The sequence below is a fragment of the Camellia sinensis genome, chromosome 15 (genome assembly GCF_055761805.1).
Source record: "Camellia sinensis isolate YWXY chromosome 15, ASM5576180v1, whole genome shotgun sequence".
Classification (NCBI taxonomy): Eukaryota; Viridiplantae; Streptophyta; class Magnoliopsida; order Ericales; family Theaceae; genus Camellia; species Camellia sinensis.
In genome coordinates, this window is record NC_138975.1 from 125,479,095 (window position 1) to 125,496,734 (window position 17,640).

At 37.1% G+C, this 17,640-nt stretch overlaps 1 long non-coding RNA gene across 1 annotated transcript; it reads left to right on the top strand.

The window, feature by feature from the left end:
- Positions 1 to 504: 504 nt before the first annotated feature.
- Positions 505 to 6,158, top strand: LOC145813678 (uncharacterized). The gene is made up of 2 exons (XR_014356896.1): positions 505 to 729; positions 5,842 to 6,158. It is a non-coding gene; the product is annotated as an uncharacterized LOC145813678 (long non-coding RNA).
- Positions 6,159 to 17,640: the final 11,482 nt, after the last annotated feature.

Here is a 17,640-nt window from a genome sequence, read left to right on the forward strand (position 1 = left end):
TAATTTATTGGCAAAGATTTTGAAGTTTAATCCGAAATTGAAGACCTTAATGATTTAAGAAAATGAAATTTAGGATGGAAATAAATTTAATTTGATATTTGGAGCTTTTTGGGAGTTTGATTAAAAATCTGATTCAAAATAATAAATTTTAATATAATTAATTGGACTCTAAAGGAAGTCAAATTAGACAAATTAAATTATTTAAAATTTATGATTAATTGTAATTAATTTTATTATGTGTTAATTAAGATTTATTAAGACTACGTGTTATTTAATTAAGCTAATATAAATCACAAATTAAATTAAGGGAGAATCTAGAATTGTAAGTGTGTGGGTGTGCAGAGAAACTTGTGCGGGTGTTCTGAGAAATCTGATTATGTATTTATGTGTAAGTGATGTGCTGGAAGCTTGAACCAAGGTGCACGTGTGCAATATGTGTCAACAGGAGAGGTGCATGTGTGTGTACATGTGGAAAGATTTGAATGAAAGCCCATTTGGGGGTGTGTATGTGTGGAAAGATTTGAATGAAAGCCCATGTGGGGGTGGTTCTGGTGGGAGAAAACCCATGAGAGAGAGAGAGAGAGAGAGAATTCCATGCACTTTGTTGCTGGACAAAAAAAGAAGGGGGAGATGCTCTATGTCAAGAAGAGAGAGATGGAGCTCAAGGAAGCATGGGTCTAAAGGAAGGAAAAGGAAATTCAAAAGAAATTCTTCATTCAAGAACTCTAGGTATGGAATTTAAGTTCAAATCTTGTAGATTTAAAAACTGAAATTAAAAAGGATTTAGATTCAATTTCATGTAATCAAAAAGAAATGAAAAAGAAGATGAAGAAAATCAAGTTAGGTTTAGGATTATGGAAATAAATTTGAAAATTAATTAGTTTGAGTTTGATTTTTATTATTCTTAATAAGTTTGAGGCTCATCCTTACATGCATGTTAGAATTTCAAAATTTTAGATTTAATTCATGTGTAAAAAGACTTAAGAGTTTAAATTTGGGTTAGATATGAAGAAAATTAATAAAAATCTAAATTAGAGTGATTCAAGAATTAAATTATGATTTGCTTGGGAAAAATATAAAATCAGTAGTTTTGATCCTAATTTCATATATGCAAATATTTCTTTAAAAGAGTTTGTAATTTCAATTTCATGATTTAAGAGGAATTAGTAAAATGATGAAGAAATTGAATTGGATTCAAAATTATGGAAGGAAATTGGGTTCTAAACATGAAATGGGTTACATGCATGTTTGTGGTCATGGAAATAATTGTAAGAATTCTTCAAATTGAGCTTGAGATTGGAAACCTTGATATATATGAAATGTATATTTGCATGCACCATGAGTTTTGAAAGGATTTGAGCCATACAAATTTATTATGCATTTGATTTTGAAGAAAATGTTTTGAAAACATTGAGTTCATAAAAAAAGGGGGGGGGGGGTTTAATCATGGATTTAATTGAGGTTTTGATTTTGTTTTGAAACCTAAAAATTGGTTTGATTTTAATCTCTAATCCATGCATGTGATGTAATTTAAGAGTTTTATTTAATTTAAACATGTTATTGAATATATATTAAATTAGTTAGTTTTATTGGAATTACATATATGCAATGTTTGCTAGGAAAATTTGACAATATAGCGATCCGGGTTTTACCCCGACCTTTATTGTGTTCCGGACTCGAGTTCCGTGGTTGTATGTTGTTGTCTTTGTCTTGTTTCCTCTCTTTAATTCGTTGAAATTGAGTTATGGGTCGTGTTGGGTGAGTTTGGAACATGTTGGTAGGGAGTTGGTACAAATGGTTGCTGCCCAGGTTTTGGCTTCTTCGCTCGAGTGAGGTTTTTGCGCTTGAGCGAGGGTTCTTGCGCTTGAGCAAGGATTGAGAGTCCTCAGGTTTCTTTCTTAGATGCAGCTTTCACTCGCCTGACAACTTTTACGCTCGAGTGAGACGCGTGTTATTTGTTCCTTCGCTCAAGTGAGAACTCTTGCGCTCGAGCGTGCGTCTGTGTTGGTGGCAAACCTGAAGCTTTGCATTGTGCGCTCAAGCGACGCTTCCTGTGCTCGAGCGAGGCCGCTTGTTGTGTTTGGTCGCTCGAGCGACAACTCTTTCGCTCGAGCGAGCCTCGCATATATCAGTTCGCAGCAGCGTGGTTTTATATCACTTTTTGGTCCCTTCTTCACTCAAAACCCTAGATCGGCTGCCTCTCTCTCTAAAACTCTCCATTTCCTTACAAATACCTCATGATCTAGAGTCTCTCTACCCTACTCCCTTTGTAAAAAGGATAGAGAATCGCATGGGCTTCCTTTTGATCCAAAAAATTCAAGTTTGGAGCATCTTCAGGTTTCTCCTTCTTCCTCTTTGAGCTTCTCCATTTGAGGTAGGGATATTCTACTCTTTGTTATGAGTTTTAACCTAGATGTTTGTTATTTTGTATAAATGGTGGGATTTGGGAAGATTTGGGTGAAGTTAGGGTTTGGGTGTTGATTTTTGAAGGAGGGGTTTCCATATTTGGTACCATAAGTGTATGAAAGGTCTTGAACATGGTATAACTTGGGTATGATTGATGAAATTTGGTCTTGGTTATAATATTTGGAAAGATGAAGGAGATTGTCCTAATTTGAATTAAATAAATGATTTTGTATAAATTATGAAATTGGTTTGAGAATTATGAAATTGGAGGAAATTATGATTAAATGGTGTAGTTGGATTAATAAATCACTCACCCATGGAAAATTTGATAAATTATATGTTAATAGATTTATTTATCTGTTTAGAAATATCTGTTTTGGGCTATCGGTGGAGGATAGCTATGATTGTTGTGGAAAATGCATGAGGATTAGGAAAAATTGAAACTAATCAATTGAATTATGTTATTAAATATGACGGTTTGAGTAAACCATTGAATATGTCCATTGATGAGTCATTGTATATGACAACGTGTTTAAATACATTGTATATGTATCATTGTATGGGAGGAGTGTCAAGACCCAAACCCGCTCCTATGAGTTTAGCACCGTAACCGGCCAGTAATCCGAGATTATCGAAGGCCTGCTTAACAGTAATACAGTAATACAGAGTACAGGGGCTGGCAGAAGCCAAAACAGTAATTAAAAGATGTCCAATGAGCTGCGACAGTCTGTACGCAAAAAGACTTTTCAATACACATGTACAATCAGTACCAAAACAGTATGTACAATATATATAATCATTCAGGACAGGGACTTAATCCCTATTAGAACAATACAGTACAACATTATTCAGTCTATACAGTAATTACATAACAGATACAAAAAGAGAGAAACTAAAACACCCCAAAAGCCCTGACTTGAAGGACTTGGAACCTCGCAGTGAGGCACAAAGGTTGGCTTGACAAAACAGGAGTTAAGCTCGACACTTCTAGCAACGGTCTGGTGCCTGCACACCTACATATATATATGAGCAGTGAGCTAAAGTCCAGTGACTAACATTTGCGTAAAGAGGTTAAGAATGAATGTCCTTTCAGTATTGAAAATAGTCATTTAAACAGTATATCAGTCATTCAGTTTGTGGCTCATAAATCATGCCACACAGTAATTCAGAAACTATAATAGTCATATGTGGTACACCCCATAGCAAAATAGTACAGTAGGTCTTAACAGACCGAGCAGTCAATGATGGCCATCAGTAATGGTTCCAAACATGGGAACCGACAGAGATCTCTGTAACAGTAGTAGTAACAGTTCAGTGATAGTATATTGCTATAGATGCCACGAATACAGTTCACAAATAGGACATCATTCATTCAGTAACAGTATCATTTCAGAAAACAGTACAGTTTAATTGTTCAGAAGATAATCATTATTGAACATATCTTTACAACATCGTTACTCACAGAGTTCTGGGCTATAGATAAGCTAATACGCATCCTTGGATGTCAACCCTACACAGTTACAGAGTGAACACACACTAAGCTACACAGTTGGGAAATAATAACTCAATCCCTAATTTGCCTCGGTGTGGTTCTACATCAATATCCTCATTAAGATGCCTTAGACTAGGCCCAAGAATACCTAGGATGGAATAAGGATGCAAAGATGCACTTTAAAAACATTTTCAGAAAACAGAGGTCCCGTTCGAGCGTGGGTTTCCCCGCTCGAGCGGACATGCAAACAAAAGGCTCCGGTCGAGCGTAAACTTTCCCGCTCGAGCGGACTACAAAAGTACTGGATATGTGAAAATCACGCTCGATGGGCGCTCAACACCTGCTCAAGCGTGTGACACAAGTCCTCGCTCGAGCATGCAAAACCCCGCTCGAGCGGACTGTAAACACAACAAAAGTGCTGTATACACGAATTTCCCGCTCGAGCGCCACTTACCCTGCTCGAGCGGGAGTCCAAAATCTAGAATTTCCAGATTTGAACCTCAAGCTCAAAATCAAGTTTCAATGCATCAAATTCGATCCTTTTGGGCTAATTTTCTGGAAAACACTTCAAAACTCATAATGTGACATATTTCAAAGATCAATTTGAGAAATTAAAGCACAAAGGTAGTTCAATTAACATGATTTTAAACCAAAGTCCAAGAACAATATTTCAAATGTGACATGCATGTCTTTAATCAACTTCAAAGCTTCAAAGCAAGCTCAAATGAGTCTAAACTTCCAAAAACATGATGAATTCTTGTACTAGAACCATAATATGAACATGCATGTAACAATTTCCATGAAAGCAACCTCAATATGCTAGAACATGTACATGCATGCATGGATTAAGCTTCAATTCAACATATTAGGACCAATTCTAGACTTAAATCACTAGAAGCTCATGAACCATGCAAGAATCAACTCAAATGCACAATTAAAAGGAAGAACCCCCTACCTTAAGTCTTGAGTCTAGAGTTTGGAAGCACAATCATGCAAATTTCCTTCAATTCTACCAAGTTTCCAAGCCAAAATGAGATGAAATCAAGCTATCTCCCTATTCTCTCTCTCTCTAGTCGGTTTTCCTTAGAAATGGCTGATGAAATGAAATGGTAGTGCCAAACAAATGAATCAAATACATAGCCTAGAGTTGTCCACTAAGTGGCAATATTAAAAATAACCCAATTAATGTAATTTAACATTATTTAAACCAATTTAATCATACCAAATCACATTTCAAATAAATATACCATAAAATCACATTAATTCTAATTAACACAGAGCACTAATCAATTTCAGATTCGGCCGTCGATAAGGCCTTCAATTTGCAGTTTAAAGAATAAATTATGAACAGATAATTTAACAGTCAACAGATAGGATTGCATTCAAACCAGCATAATCAATCAATCAGTTTAGTAATTCAGTCAATCAGTCAGTTAACATGCTTAATCATGGATTAGCACTAATTAGTGGTGTTATCAGTAAACAGTGTTGAGGGTTGTTACAAGGAGATAGGGAATGTACTTCATTGTTTGAGAGAAGATAGGGGATGGACTCCATTGATAATTAAGTTGGTCAGAGTGTCCAAGGTGAAAATCCCGAAATCTTATAAATTTATGGGTGCCGGTTCTCTCGGACGTAGTTCTGTAAAATGACAAGAAATAGAAGTGTTGGATTGATGAATGCATAAAATTGTGAACCATTGAGTTGAAATCTCATTTTGGTTGTTTTGATAATTATGAACTTGGTAAATAGATTTACCCAGAATAGATGATTGGAAATGAATTGAGACATGGTTATGTAAATTGAATGGTCATAGAAATAATATGTGTCGGTTGAGAAATATCCCACATTTATCTGATGCTTATGCCCTAGTTAATTCTCATATATTGTGTAGCATATCTTTACTGGGCTTTGGCTCACCCTACTTGGGACACTATTTTCAGGTACAGGTGACATGCTGCCTCAACGGGCATAGCTTGAGAGATTTAGGGGCTGAAGGCTCCATTTTTACTATTTGATTTTGTATTGGATGCTTTCTTTTAAGCCAATGGCTTTACTTGTATAGAGACTAGACTCTTCTTTTGTTGTAACCAAGTGATAACTTGGAAAGATGTAAGTCCGTAGGACATTTATTTTGTTGTTATCAATTAGAGTAACATGCTATAGTTTCAGGAAGAATATTTGTGAAAGTGTAATGCATGTAATATCTTTTGTAATACAGACTCTGATGAATGAAAATGTAACATTTTTATTATGTTTACGATTCTTATGAATGGTTGATTTATGTAATATTTTGAGGGCGTTACAGATAATAAAATGAAGAATTAGAGCCAAGATCAAGTTTATGAATTTAAATAAGAAATTAATTACTTTGGGTTTGATTTTGGAATATCATGCATGAATTGAGTCGAATTTCTACATGCAGGGATAAATTCTACAAGTTTTAATATTCTAATTGTACATGCATCATGGATTTCTAATAATTGATTTCATGTTTTGATGAAATAAGAATTAAGCTTTGGAAATTTATGGGTTTATGAACAATTAGCTTAATTCATAAATTAAAGGAGTTTTGATATAAATGATTTGAAATTTATCATATTATCTTGATTATTTAAGAGTTTGTATGTTTAGACAAACCATGTATGAACCCGAGTTTTGAAATTATTTTGAAAGCTCAATTCAAGTTTTAGAATTTGTGAGTTTAGAATTGGGCTTGCTATGAAGAACATGAATTGAGTTGAATTTGATGAATTTGAAGTTTGTGTGTACATGCATGTAAAGGATTGTCACAAGTTTGCATATTTGAGTACAAACATGTATTTCATAATGAATCGAAGGCTATTTGGCACATGCAAGCATGATAATGTTGAATTCCATGAAGTTGATCATCAATTGTACTATTTAAGTTGAAAATGAAGCCTATATTTCACATGCATGTATATTTCAAAATGATATGGAAATTAATTTTCATGAGCCTTGAAGTTATGAAGTGAGTTTGATATGATTCGACTTTATGAGATGGATTTATGTAAATTTGAGATTCAAATCTTGTAAAATTGGCCCTTATATTCATGTTAAAAGTTATATATAAGTCTTATGATATTAATTACATTGGTTGGAACCAAGTTTGAAGCTCAAACATAATTTGAAAAAATCCAGAACTCGACATGTCCGCTCCAGCGAGGGATGTGTTGCTTGAACGTGGAAATCGAGCTCCCAGAACTTTTGCTGAGATTTGTATTGTCGCTCGAGCGGCAAAGTGTACACTCGAGCGAACCCTGTTTCGTAAGGCTTCTCGCTTGAACATCGAAAGTCTCGCTTGAGCGTAAAATGCAAGTACTAGTACTTTTCAATCCAAAGAGGAGCGGCCGAAGCTACACTCGAGCGGAGAGCCCTGTTTCAGAAATTTTAAAAAGTTATTCTATACTTCGTTTTCCATTCTCTTTCTTTCCAAAGCACTCTTAGGCATGCATTAAACATTGTAAATGAATTAAAGAACATAAAAGAAGCCCAAAAATGTTAAATAAGTTAAAGAACAGAATAAATGGTATTGTGACTCAATTTCTATGTGTATTATGAATTATGTAGGGTCAACTATAAGGGCGAACCCGGCATTTGAACACTGTGAGTAATAACTCTGTAAAGTTATGTTTAACTTTAATTATTTTATGATAATATGAAATGATTAGTTTTCCCGGAATGCTATGTTTTGTGTGAATGAATGATTGCCTAAATTTTTGAAATGTATTCATGGCATCCATAGCATCATGTGATATTTTGCGTCCCTTTATGGGTCATTATAATGCCTTTATGGCCGTCCCTTTATGGGTCATCAAAAACGTCTCTGTGCACATGAGTCATCGGAATGCCTTATGGCTGTTCGTTTATGGGTCATCGGAATGCCTTTACGACCGTCCCTTCATGGCTCATCGTATTTGTTAACGCTAATGAATGTGCCGCGTATTATAATGTGAAATATATGAACTTTGAATACGAATATGACTACGTATATGAATCTATTTCTGTTTTGACATCTGATCACGTACAAGACTCTGTTTCTGTATGGACATCATTCAGTAAAATCTTTACTTTGTTATTATTGACTGGGCTCTAGCTTATTGTATTATTTATGTATGTAGGTGATCACGTGCGTGACCAGGCCTAGAGCTTCTGCTTGGATTCTGTTTTGTCAGCCAACCTATGTGCCTCTCGTGGAGGTTCCGGATGTGTCTAGTGATTATGGTTAAGTGCATAAAGTTCAAGTTTTGTTTTCTTGTTTGGTTAAACAAGTCTTTACTTATTTTGTAAAAAGGGTTAAGTCCTTTTTTGTCTAATCTGTATATATATGATGACGTAAGGGTGACGTGTAAATATGTATACAAAAAGTTTAAAATTTTTCCATCTCATATAAGTCTGCAGAGCTTAATGGATGATGTATATTTGTTATTTGCTTCCGTTAGCCTCTAATATTAAGCTAATTTGTCTCAGAGGCCTTTGGTAATCCCAGGATTACTGGCCGGTTACGATGTTAAACCTATAGGGACGGGTTTGGGTCGTGACATTTTAAAGCTTGGGATTGTTACTTAGAGAGGGCTCCAAGGGGTACCCCAAGTTTGTAGAAGGGAGAGGTTATGGGCAAATTGGTCTAAACCCATTGGACCAAAAAATAAACACACGCGCGCAGCCGCTGTTTGTCTTGGCAGGCTAGGCTTGGGCGCGGGTGCGTGGTGTGAGGTTGGGTTGGGTTTGCCCGGTCCAAATTTTGACCCTTCTGTTGAAATCTGCCTGTTTCGTCTGTACAGATTTCAAACCTGTTCGGTTTAGTTCAAAAACCCTTACCTGTTTAATTTAAAATTCAAACAGATTTGTATCTGTTTCAATTTAAACCGAACAGGTATCATACCTGTTGGATTCAAACTAAACAGCCACCATTCCATCAATAAATAGCTAGCCTCTAATTTGATTCTTTCACTGAATTTTCGTCCTCAAAATCTGCTCTACTATCTCTACATTTTGCTGTATTATTTTATTGTGTGAAAGAGTATAAACATAAAGTGTGTTTGTTGTGTGAATAAATTGTAGTGTTGCATTTATTCGTTGTTGATCATTTTATCCTGGGAGATAGACGTCCGCAAATTTGAAAACGCCATGGAGATGACGAATCTGCTTTACAGACATAGTGTCAAACACTGGATTTGATCAGAATATTGTTCAAGAAATTAATCAACTAAGTTGTTAATTTATTTTTTGTTTTATTTATTTATATCAAATTTTGATTTTGTTTTTGTAACAAAATAAAATCTGTTTTTATTTATTTATTTTTATTTCTAGTTTGATTTTTGTAATCAAACATTTTCTCTTATTTTGTTTATTTCTTTGTTTGTTATTAATTACACAAACTCAATTTATACGGAATACAATGAAGATTGTCCAACATATTCAAGGATCGAGTTGTATTTTGAGTTTGTGAGTTTTAGAATTATGATTTAAGTGTAAAAAATTTATTTGATGAAAAAATTTTGAAAAGAATTTTGAATTGAGTAGAAATTTTATGATATGACATATGATATTTGATAACAAAAGCTTATAACTCATAACCAAACACACAATTCAAAATTGTTAAAGTTATTTATTTTGATGATTTATTTAATTATGTTTTAATTTATTTGGAAGAGAAAAATAGAATCAACATTTATGTTGTTGATTTATTTAATAATGTTTTAATTTATTTAAAAGGGAAAAATAGAATCAAAATTTATTTTGCCCCATTATTTCTCACCTAAATCTTTATCCTAAATGTTGTTAGAATGTATTTAATATTTGATTAAATCAGGAGTTCAAACAATCCAAAAACAGAGGTTCAAACAGCCGGCGCGGCAGCAGTTCAAAAGGTTCAAAAGGTTCAAGTGGAAGATATTCAAATTAGTAATGATGGAGTGGAAGATATTCAAATTAGTAATGATAGAGTACAACGGCTATAAATTCAAATGAATAGTTCAAAAGACTCAAAAGGTTCAAGTGAAAGATATTCAAATTAGTAATGATGGAGTGGAAGATATTCAAATTAGTAATGATGGAGTACAACGGCTATAAACGGCTATAAGTTTCATTATATATACCAAAGCTTCTAATGTAAACAAGTCACAAAAAATCAGAAAATATTCTTTAATCTATAATCACTCACATCTATTTTTTGAAAAAAATTCTCTGAGAAGTGTTCTTCAATTTTTGTTTACATCCTCTTTCAGAAACTATACATTGAGATGTATAAGTTTAAGCCCATCTTTCCTGTATGAGGTTTATAGAAAAATCAGAGTTTCATTTTTATATCTATCTTTGAGAGATAATTCTTGTAGCTTTTTGTGAAAGCAAAAACATATTTTTTTCAACCTTGTAAGAGTGTAGTACACTCAGTATTTTTGACTTAGAAAGTCTGTAAAATCTGTGGAGGATTGCTCCATTTGTAAAGAGGTTGCTAGCATCCCCGTGAAGCTAGAGCATAGTGGAAAATCTCAAGTGAAGCTTGAGGAGTGGACGTAGGCCGAGTTGAAACCGAACCACTATAAATTTGTTTGTCTCTCTCTCTCCCTTATCTCTTTATTTTATTTAAATTCCTGTAACTATATTTCACATTTTCACTGTGCTAAAATCATTAACTGACATAGTTGTTAGAACACTTGTTTTAATTATTTTTATTTCATTAACTATATTTATCTATTGTTCTAGTCATAATTTTTATTAGGGTATTATTATTTTTATTTGTAAAAACCTAATTCACCCCCCTCTTAGGTTGTCTTTTGGATAACAAAAATTCTATTCAAAACTCAAAATTTTAAAAAAAAAAATTCTAATTTTTTTTATTTAAAATATAAAAAATAATAGGTGCCAATTGTTAAAAAAAAAAAAAACTGTTCTGGTCAATCGACCGAAGGTCCGAGAGGACGACCGGTTAACCCAAATTTTTTCGCCTTCAAAGAGTTTTCAAAAGTGAGTGTGAAATTAATTTTTTAAAATTCTAAACAAACAAAATACTCAAAAACAAGTAGTGAAAATATGTTAAGAGAAGCTAACCAAACACAACCTTTATTTGTCAGCTTCTGAATCCATTCCATACACCTCCATGACGATCACCGGTGATGGCATACATATTTTGGTTTTCCCTTTTCCTGCGCAGGGGCATATGATCCCACTTCTGGACCTAACCCACACGCTAGCTTCTCGTGGACTAACAATCACCATACGAGTCACCTCCAAACACTACAACAAAATGCACCTTCAGCGATTGAATTTGGCGACTAAAAAAAATTTAATCGTCAAAAATTATGAAATTGGCGACCAAAAATTGTTTGTCTGCAAAAGTAAAATATTTAGCCACTATTTTTTTTTAATCGGAGTATATTAGTTCACTACAAGAAATTAAGGTTTTAAAGACAAATTTTTAGGAACAAAAATAATTTGTCTGTGAAAATTATTCTTTTAAAGACAAAATAAAAGAATTTAAAAGAAAAATATATTTAATCATGTTATTGCATTTTCTAGACAAATTTGCTTGGTTGTAAAAAGATCAGTTACCTTTCCCTACAATTTTAATCGATCCCTAATAAACCCAACTCATATATTATTGTATTTTATAAATTAATTTTCGAACTCAATAATTGGTACTATCAAAACAAAAACAAAAAAAGCATCAGGTTTCTTCCCTCACTCTCTCCTTTTCTCTCAAATCCTAATTTCTTTTCATATATCAGGTTTCAAATCCCTAATTTCTTTTCATCACTCACTCTCTATGGATTCAATATATGAACTCAATGGTTCTTCTCTACGGATTCTGATTTGTGGTTCATTATTGTCTCATAGCACCTCTCTCTAGGGCTGGATCGCTCCGTTGCAGCCTTATCTCTTCTCGATTCCTTGATTTCCCAGCGACTTTCCGGTAGCGATTTCGATTAGGTACCATATATATATGTATATACATACATGTATGTATTCGTATAATCGATTTGATTTCCCAATTTTAGCCCTCGGTTTCATGCATGGGTTTGTATACATGTATAGATTCATGTTTGTTCAATCAAATTTACCAAATTGAAATATGCAGATCTAAGTAATGATTTTCCATACTTCATCTTCTGGTAGGTAAGAATACCAGAAAGTAAGCGAGCAAAGAGGTTTACAATATTGTGGACTCAAAACTGCATCTAAATCTACCTAAAAAGATTTTCATCTTTGATCCTTAGCAGTAGCGTGCAGGACTAGTCTCAAGTTAAATTAGTTCTGTATTGATGTTGAAAAGATAACTCAGAGCTCCTTGTGTTCAGTGATTTGTAATCAAGTGTATTGGTTGAATGAATTGTGACATAATAAAGTGGAAAATAAAAACTACCTGATTTTGCTGGATGAAATCATTTCATTCATTCTTGAAATCCTCTGAATTTGCTAGATGAAATCTTTTTGCACCCCTCTGTCCTTTAAATTTGCTATATGATTTCATGTCATTGGTTTGGTTACCACAGATTTAAGCAAATTTTGAGGAAGGCTGAAACACAAATTTGTTACTAAGAAGAGTAGTGAATGAAAATATCAGGAATTATATTCATTATGTGGATTGGGAAATCTCATGTGTTTCCTCTTGATACACAGCTCTACACACCTAGTAGTCCGCTAAACTACATCTTTTAGGTGTAAGTCAGTTTCTATTAACAGAGCAAGGGCATATATATAGGACTAGAGAGAATCTCCAACCTTTCACCTTTTTTTCCATCAAATTCAAATTTGATGAAAAAGTTTCTCTTTTGGTCTCTTCTGAATTTTTGCTCAATGTTAACTGGTTGTTTCATGTAGATTCAAGTATATTAATAATTCTTCAATGTATATTAGCCAATATTTATTATCAATTCACCCGCATCAAATTTTAGACTTTTGATACCGATATATCAATTGATATAGGAATGTATTACAAATATTTGTAAGTATCCCAGTACGAGTCTATGGCTTAATGTTGTAATGCATCTTGGGGTTTAAATAATTAGGTGCATTATGGAGGTAAATTTGATTCTCTTGAAGTGCTTTGCAATAGCATAGCTAGTTCTTGTGGTAAGTTTCCTTTGTGTTCTTCATTTTACTTTGTTTGTTGTGATTATTGTTAATCAAAAACTTTTTACAATGTGTTTTGAATCATGGTGAAAAGGTAAAATGGATTCTAATTTGACAATTTGATTGTTTGTGTTCCCATATTTCTTGTCCTTTACTTCGTTTTTGAAGGTACTGATTTTCTCTAATTATTAGTTCTTCTTGACGGACAATTGTGCGTACCAACTACTTTAAACGTCCGAATTGTTTTTCGGACATTTACTTATTGCATACTTCTTGATATCTTTGACAGCTATTGCGTCTGGGCGTGAACCTGAAGAAGTTCCCTACATCAACAGTACCTGCCACATTTGCCATTTTGTTCCATGTTGGCATTGGGGCAGTTCTCTCACTTTATCTGCTTTCTTGGTTAAAGGTCTGTCTCTTACTTTGGATTGCACTTATCCTTTCTTGGACCCTTGACTGCCCGCTAGTAGACTTGCCACTAGAAGTGTACCTTTTGTTGCATGGCAGTAAAGGGTAGCATTGACTTTTTAAGTAAATTGTTAAAGAGTTGGATATTAAAACCATTTCCCTCCTTGCTAGTTGACTGTTAATATTGTTATTTCTCTACAGTTGGATTTATTCACAACGTTCAAAGCGCTTGGTTTCTTGGGGATCTTCTTGATGTTTGTTGGACACAAGATCCTTTCTTACCTTGCCTCAACATCAGCCAAGTTGAAATCTGCCTGAGGAAATGAAAGTTTGTGCTTGCAAAGACAACATTCAGAACAAGGAAATGAGAGTTTGTTAATTGAGAGGGTAATTTATGTGAAAATTGGGCCGAGCTGGGTAATGGGCCGTTATGAGCCGCAGTACAAAGGACCGAGTAAAATGGCCACGTAAGTTACTCCGGTCGTGTGGATATTTTGAAGTTAGTCCGGTCTTAAGGCCATGAAGCTAGTCCGGTCCGACAGAAGATCGAAGTTAGATCGGTCTAACGGTACTTTGGAGTTAGACCGGTCTTGGACTTACACCGGTCACGACATGTTAATTCGGTCTAACCACGCCATGAGTTGTGCAGGAGAAGCCGATGTAAGAGCAGTAAAAGGAAGAACTAGTTCGGCTTATTCTGTGGCTAAGCATAATCATGTTTACTTCGGTCATATTGGAGTTCGGCCATGATAAAACCATCTCACTTGGTTTAAGCAGTGAGGGGGGTGTTGAAGGATAAGCATTATCTTTTAGGAATATGAATCCTAGGAGGACTCTGCATGGAGAAGTAAAAGTCCTACTAGGATTGTGCCACACGAAATCTATAAGAGCTCACAAACATCGCCTTTGGAGAGGTAACACAACTTTGCTTTCTGAATACACAGAGCTTTTGTCTATTTATCAAGCTTACTGACTCAGGCATCGGAGAGGTTCTGGCACACACCCGCCGGCTAGCTCACGTTTGTGTTTTCAGGTGATAAAGCGGCGACGTACAGAGGAGCGCAGACTTGATCAACAGGATTATACGAGAAGGTTTATTTCTTTCCCGTACAATTGGCACCATCTGTGGGAAAGCCAGACAGGACAAAACCTCTTGACCAAGCTTCACCTCTTTAGGAACAATGGCGCACATTGAAGAATTACCACAGTCCGCCATCGACGGACAAACACCAGATGAGGGTGCAAGGTGTGAGGGATTACCTTCTATCCCTCCCATGGCAGACTTGGAGTCCTAACGACATAACTCCAGAAGAGATACTAGGGGGAGGCGGACTCACAGCCCCCGTCACTCTCATTCACCAAGTCCCGACAGGCAAAGGCGGAGGATTGATCCTCAAGTTTTGGAGGACCGCGTGAAGGAGCAAGACGAAGTAATAAGGAAGATGGCGGCGGACATGGAAGCCTTAAAGCACCAGATGAAAGGAAAAGGAGTGGCGACAGGAGAGGGGCGCAAAAACAAGACGCCCCCTCGCCGCTCAGAAGACCATGAAAGGCATTCCACACCATCACAAGCAAAGAGTAGAAGCCTCAAGACAGGCAATACTCAATCTAGAACCTCCAGAACTCGTTACTCCAGGTCTGAGAGAATGAGATCATTAAGGTCTTACACAGAGGGAAGTACCTACCGACCCTCGCACTCGCACCAAACATCATCCAAACAGACGGAGTTACCCAGATCATCCAATTTGCGGATCATGCTAGAAGAAAAGGCATGATGGAAGGAGGACACCATGGCGCGCGACCCTCACAGAGTTTCTGCCCTTCAACGATTGACTCCTCGATTGCATGGAAGCGTTGAGGTTGGAATGCCATTGCCACGCCCTGCTTACGAACCGACGAACAAAGCATTAGCAAGGCTGCAGACCTCGCCGTTCGTTTCGGCAATTGAAAACGCGCCCCTACTTACAGGCTTCCTTCTGCCCAAATTCACTACGTACGAGGGGAAGACAGACCCCCATATTCACCTAAGCCACTTTCGCCAGGTTATGGCGGTATATCGGCGAAACGAAGTCCTAATGTGCATCTTCTTCCCATCAAGCCTTGGCGATCTAGGCTTGACTTGGTTTGAAAAACTTCCAGAAGGCAGCATAGCCTCCTGGGCACAATTGGCAGAAGCGTTTGTCACAAGGTTCAGAACAAACACCAAAACCCCAGTGGAGATCGACCAGCTACTCTCCATTGACATAGGCGAAAAAGAAACATTAAGGTCCTACAATAGTCGCTACTGGGAGACATTCAACCAAATTGGGGACTGCCCTACCAATCTCACCATTGCACAGTACAAAAGAGGCATTCCAGTCGGGAATAGACTAGGGGACTCGATCACCATGACACCACCCCTCACCATGGAAGCCTTGATGGAAAGAGTGCATCAGCACATCAGGGTAGAAGAAGATGGCGCACACAGTACCAGAAAAGAAAACCTCAGCAAAGGTCAATACGATAGATCGTTAGAACCGAAACGGACATGGCAGGCGTGACAATGGAGAAGACCCGGATAAAAGATGGTTGAGGGTCCGCACGGCCATAACCACAGTCTTTAAGAAATCGACCTATCGAATTCTAAGTGAAATAAGAGATGAGCCTTTCGTCAGATGGCCAGCCAAGCTAGGGGAGGCTCAGAAGGACTATGCGAAAGATCACGGTGCATCTTCCACAGAGAAAAGGGGCACCGCACTGAAAATTGCACGCCATTGAGACAGCATCTGGAGGAGTTGGTGGCAGCAGGTCACCTGGATAAATACATCGAAGGAGGGGCGCAACCAGCCCCCCAGGACCATAACCACCCCAACGGAATACCGATCGACGCCCCACTTCAAGGCGTTATCAATGTGATACATGGAGTCTTTGAGCCTGAGCGTGTATGTGAGCTCAGGGGATCAATCAAAAAGGCTGAACACTTAAGAGATGTGCTAAGTGCCCAACCTGCCATCAAGAAGGGGAAGACAGAGGCCACAAACGTCATGTCTTTTTCGGATAAAGACTTGGAACGGATATATTGTCCTCACAATGATGCCCTGGTCATCACTCTCCGAGTCAAGGATTTTGACATCAAGCGGATTCTGATTGACCAGGGTAGTTCATGCGAAATCATGTACTACGAAAATTTAAACAATTGAAGCTACAAGACAAAGACCTGGCGCCATCCGTATCTCTCCTAATTGGATTCAACTCCATGCCAGAATGGCCCGTCGGCAAAATAATTCTTCCAGTCAGAGCAGGAAGCGTGACGAAACAAGTGGAGTTCTGGGTATTGAAGGTCCCCTCCACTTACAACATCATCTTGGGCAGAACATGGCTGCATGCCATGCGATCGGTGGCGTCATCTTACCACCAAGTAATGCGGTTCCCCAACTATACCGGGGTAATTGAAGAAGTCTATGGAGATCAGATCATGTCAAAGCAATGCTTCGTCACGGTGAATGGCAGCCGCGCTGCCAAAGGATACGTTCATTCGGTGGAAGAACCTAAGAGCAATGAGCTATTCACAGATGTCGGCAAAGCGGGGGATCAGAAAGCAGTGGAGGACTTGGTAGAGGTAAAAATAGATGAAAAGAACCTGGATAAGTTCTTTTTGCTCGGTTCGTCGTTGTCCAGCACCGAGAGATTAGAGGTCTTGGAATTCTTAACCTCTAACATCGAAGTGTTCGCCTGGACGCCCTACGGCATGCCAGGCATTGATCCAAACTTCATCTCTCACCAACTTAATGTCCACCCATCCGCCAGACCAATCATTCAACGCATACGCAGATCGACACTCCACCACGCCGAGATAGTGGAGGAAGAAGTAGGTAACCTGCTGGAGGCAGGAGCAATTAGAGAAGTGCACTACCCAAGATGGATCTCCAACACAGTCGTAATGCTAAAAAAGAATGGCAAATGGCGTGTCTGCGTCGACTATAAAACAGTCAACAAGGCGTACCCAAAAGATAGCTTTCCTTTACCACAAATAGATCAACTGGTAGACCTAACGGCGGGGCACAACCGACTTAGATTTCTGGATGCATATAGAGGCTACCACCAAATCGCCATGCATGAACCAGACCAGGAGGTCACATCCTTTACAACACCAAGAGGACTATACTGTTACAAGGTCATACCCTTTGGCTTGAAGAATGTAGGGGCAACATTCCAACGAATGGTCACCAAGATGTTTGAACCATTGTTAGGAAGAA